This window comes from Pimephales promelas, chromosome 2 (assembly GCF_988280905.1).
Source record: "Pimephales promelas chromosome 2, fPimPro1.hap1.1, whole genome shotgun sequence".
In the NCBI taxonomy this organism is placed as follows: Eukaryota; Metazoa; Chordata; class Actinopteri; order Cypriniformes; family Leuciscidae; genus Pimephales; species Pimephales promelas.
The window spans coordinates 52,221,819-52,226,818 of NC_142770.1; positions in this window are offsets into that span (position 1 = coordinate 52,221,819).

A 5,000-nucleotide genomic window follows, 5' to 3' on the forward strand; every position below is an offset into this window, starting at 1 on the left:
CCGATACCGTCTCGCCCCGGGTCCGAGGCACCCACCCAGGTCACCGGCCATGGAGACGGGCCGGCCCTGGGGAACTCTTTCGACTTCACGTTTACGGACTCTGTCCTTTTTTTCCGGAGGGGGGCCTTTTCCTCCAGAGCGCCCTGGTGACCGCCTGCCTGCCTGCCTGCCGACCCCAGATGACGCATCCCCGCCTGGATGTCAGAAACCGATACCGAGCACCATTTTTTAGCCCGTCGCCTTGTCCGATTGGGGCGCTTGTCCCCTTCCTCGACAAAACCCCGAAGGCCCGTCTCAGGACCACCTCGGCACCGACGGGGGCTCCGCCAGGCAGACGCATTCGCTCGTGCCCGAAAACGAGGCGCTCTCCCCGGTCGCCAGCCGGGGGAGGTTCGTTAGCATTGGGAATCTCGTTCGCACGCACAACAGCACGGACACTCGCCGTTTACCCAGACCGACCGTTCGACAAGCATATGCCTGGGGTGCACTTTTTCCATAAAACCAGCCCGTCTTTTCCTGGAGGTCTCGTACTTCCAGAGCTCCGACGGGGGCGCAGTCTGGATTTTATATGCCCACCCAGAGCGAGTCTGAGTGGGACTCACGACGGTCTGATCAATGGTAGGGGGTGCTCTGTGTTTTGCACCACCACACTTGCCCTCTTCCATACAGCCCCGAAGGCCCGTTTTAGGACCGTCTTCCCTCCAGGTCGAGCTCCAGGGGGTGTCGGGCGAATCTGACTCTGGCCCAGGACGGGGCCACCCTCCCTGGGCTGGCCAGGGAGGTCTGAGACCATGGAGCTTTGGAACCACACCACGTCATTGGACTTAGTCGATTTTACTCAAATTTTTTGGCACCAGAGCCGGACCCCGCCACGCGCGCCGGGCTCGTGCCCAGGAAAGACGCACCCTGCCTGGGGTGCACTTTACATAAAACCGGCCTGTCTTTTCCTGGAGGTCTCGTACTTCCAGAGCTCCGACGGGGGGGGCGTAGTCTGGATTTTATATGCCCACCCAGAGCGAGTCTGAGTGGGACTCACGACGGTCTGATCAATGGTAGGGGGTGCTCTGTGTTTTGCACCACCACACTTGCCCTCTTCCATACAGCCCCGAAGGCCCGTTTTAGGACCGTCTTCCCTCCAGGTCGAGCTCCAGGGGGTGTCGGGCGAATCTGACTCTGGCCCAGGACGGGCCACCCTCCCTGGGCTGGCCAGGGAGGTCTGAGACCATGGAGCTTTGAACCCACGTCACGCCATTGGACTTAGTCGATTTTTCTCAATTTTTTTGGCACCAGAGCCGGACCCCGCCACGTGCGCCGGGCTCGTGCCCAGGAAAGATGCACCCTGCCTGGGGTGCACTTTTCAGAAAACCAGCCTGTCTTTTCCTGGAGGTCTCGTACTTCCAGAGCTCCGACGGGGCGTAGTCTGGATTTTATATGCCCACCCAGAGTGAGTCTGAGTGGGACTCACGACGGTCTGATCGCTGGTAGGGGTCCTCTGTGTTTGCCACCACCACGCTTCCCCCTCTCTCATACATCCCCGAAGGCCCGTTTTAGGACCGTCTTCGCTCCAGGCGGAGCTCCAGGGGTGGCGGGCAAATCTGAATCTGGCCCAGGACGGGCCACCCTCCCTGGGCTGGCCAGGGAGGTCTGAGGGCATGGAGCTTTGGAACCACACCACGTTATTGGACTCTGTCTATTTTTTCCCCCAAACTTTGGCACCAGAGCCGGACCACCACACCATGTGCGCTGGGCTCGTGCCCAGGAAAAGATGCACCCTGCCTGGGGTGCACTTTTCAGAAAACCAGCCTGTCTTTTCCTGGAGGTCTCGTAACTTCCAGAGCTCCAGCGCGGCGTAATCTGGATTTTTACATGCCCACCCAGAGTGACTCTGAGTGGGACTCACGACGGTCTGATCGCTGGTAGGGGGTCCTCTGTGTTTGCCACCACCACGCTTCCCCTCTCTCATACATCCCCGAAGGCCCGTTTTAGGACCGTCTTCGCTCCAGGCGGAGCTCCAGGGGTGGCGGGCGAATCTGAATCTGGCCCAGGACGGGCCACCCTCCCTGGGCTGGCCAGGGAGGTCTGAGGGCATGGAGGTTTGGAGCCACCGCACATTTTTTGTACTCTGTCGTTTTTCGAGATCTGGGCTTCAGAGTCGAGCCCAGGCTCCGTTTCAAGGTGGGCATTGGGCTTCGTTCTTGCCCAGGAGACCCGCACCCTGCCTGGGATGCACTTTTCAGAGAAACCGGGCCGCCTTTTCCTGGAGGTTCTCGTGTTTTTCAGAGCTCCACCACAGCAGAGATTGAATCCTCTTCCCCAGCCAGAGTGCACCCTCTCTGGCTTGGGTGAGTGCCTTGAGTGCCCTGGAGGTCCGAACCAACAGCACGTTTATGGACTTTGTCTATTTTTCCAAATTCGACTCCAGAGTCAAGCCGGCCAAGGGGCTCTCTGAAGGCCCCTCTCTCCCTCCCTCATCCTCTACAAGAGCCCCATGGTCCGTTTTAGGACCGTCTTCGCTCCAGGCGGAGCTCCAGGGGTGGCGGGGGAAATCTGAGTCTGGCCCAGGACGGGCCACCCTCCCTGGGCTGGCCAGGGAGGTCTGAGGGCATGGAGGTTTGGAGCCACCGCACCTTTTTGGACTCTGTCGTTTTTCGAGATCTGGACTTCAGAGTCGAGCCCAGGCTCCGTTTCAAGGTGGGCATCGGGCTTTATTCGTGCCCAGGAGACCCCGCACCCTGCCTGGGATGCACTTTTCAGAGAAATCGGGCCGTCTTTTCCTGGAGGTTTCGCGTTTTTTTTTTTTTTCAGAGCTCCACCACAGCAGAGATTGAATCTGCTTCCCCAGCCAGAGTGCACCCTCTCTGGCTTGGGTGAGTGCCTTGAGTGGCCAGGGCCAACATCACCCACGGGCATCGGGCTTTATTCGTGCCCATGAGACCCGCACCCTGCCTGGGATGCACTTTTCAGAGAAACCGGGCCGTCTTTTCCTGGAGGTTTCGCGTTTTTTTTTTTTCAGAGCTCCACCACAGCAGAGATTGAATCTGTTTCCCCAGCCAGAGTGCACCCTCTCTGGCTTGGGTGAGTGCCTTGAGTGGCCAGGGCCAACATCACCCACGGGCATCGGGCTTTATTCGTGCCCATGAGACCCGCACCCTGCCTGGGATGCACTTTTCAGAGAAACCGGGCCGTCTTTTCCTGGAGGTTTCGCGTTTTTCCAGAGCTCCACCACAGCAGAGATTGAATCTGCTTCCCCAGCCAGAGTGCACCCTCTCTGGCTTGGGTGAGTGCCTTGAGTGGCCAGGGCCAACATCACCCACGGGGCATCGGGCTTTATTCGTGCCCAGGAGACCCGCACCCTGCCTGGGATGCACTTTTCAGAGAAATCGGGCCGTCTTTTCCTGGAGGTTTCGCGTTTTTTCCAGAGCTCCACCACAGCAGAGATTGAATCTGCTTCCCCAGCCAGAGTGCACCCTCTCTGGCTTGGGTGAGTGCCTTGAGTGGCCAGGGCCAACATCACCCACGGGCATCGGGCTTTATTCGTGCCCATGAGACCCGCACCCTGCCTGGGATGCACTTTTCAGAGAAACCGGGCCGTCTTTTCCTGGAGGTTTGGCGTTTTTCCAGAGCTCCACCACAGCAGAGATTGAATCTGCTTCCCCAGCCAGAGTGCACCCTCTCTGGCTTGGGTGAGTGCCTTGAGTGGCCAGGGCCAACATCACCCACGGGGCATCGGGCTTTATTCGTGCCCAGGAGACCCGCACCCTGCCTGGGATGCAGATCGGTTTGTGTGAGTCCTGGTTGTGTGAGCGTTACCCTTCTACATCACCCCCAAGGCCCGTTTTAGGACCGTCTCGGCTCCGGGCGGACAGCCGGGGGGCGGGGGGCGAATCTGCCTCCGGCCCGGGTCGGAGCTCCCTCCCCGGGGCCGTGCGTGGAGACCCGTCGCGCCCGGAGCTCCCGTGCAACCCCACGTTTTGGACTTGGGTTTTGGAGCGAGCGAGCGGGGTCGAACCCCGGGGGCCGAGCCGCCACGGAGTCCCCGAGCCCCGGGGACGAAGCCCCGGGAGCGAGGTCCCTCCGTGGAGGCGCGAGCCCCCAGGGCCCGGCCGCCCGCCCGGGGAGGAGAGCGCACGCTCCCCTACCCCTCAGAACCCACGTGGCTGGTTGCAGCAGACCCTGTGCACCGGAGGTTCCTCCAGGAGCGCGGGGCTGGGTGCTCTAAGCCCAAGTCATACAGGCAACCATGCCTCCCCGGGACTCCCCCTGCGAGCGGCGGCTGTTTGAAGGACGGTAACCCCACCGCACGGGGCTTCAAACGACCGTAGCTCTCCGAAGGCGGCTCCGATCGACGCCAAATTTTTGTCGGCTGGAGAACGGGACGAGACCTTTCGAATGAGACCGCCCCCAGCCCCGTGGGCCCCCGGGGGCCCGAGATACGGGCCCCCAAAGCGCCCCGGAAGCGGAAAAACGCAAATATCTCGCCGAAAACTCGACGTGCCCGGCCGAGGCCGGGCTCATTCGAACCGTCTCGCCGAGCTGAACGCGTCCATATGCGTTTCGTCGTTTTTGGTCGAGTATTCGCGGAGATATCGGCCGAAAACCCTCGGCCGCGCTCTGAAATGGCGCCCGCCGATGACGTCACGATCCCGGGAGAAAATCGCCCGTATCTCCGCGACGCGAAGGCCCAGAGAGCTCAAATTTGGGTGGCGAGGTCCCACGGGGGCCCTCGCTCGAACCAGGGCGGCGGCGGGCCCCGGGGACGCCCCCTACCGGATCGCCGTTCGCCGGGACCCCCGACTTTGAACGGCTATAACTCGGGGACCCGGGCGAGTTGGACCTCGTGGGTGGGCTCTTTCGAAAGGCCCCGTCCGGCACTACGGTCGATTCGAGTTTGGGGAAGATTGGCCCGGGGGTTCGCGAGATATAAGCCAAAAACGCCGCGCCTTTGACCGGGCCTAACTCCCTGACCCCGAGGCCCCCGGGGACGCGGGTGGCCTCTTTGG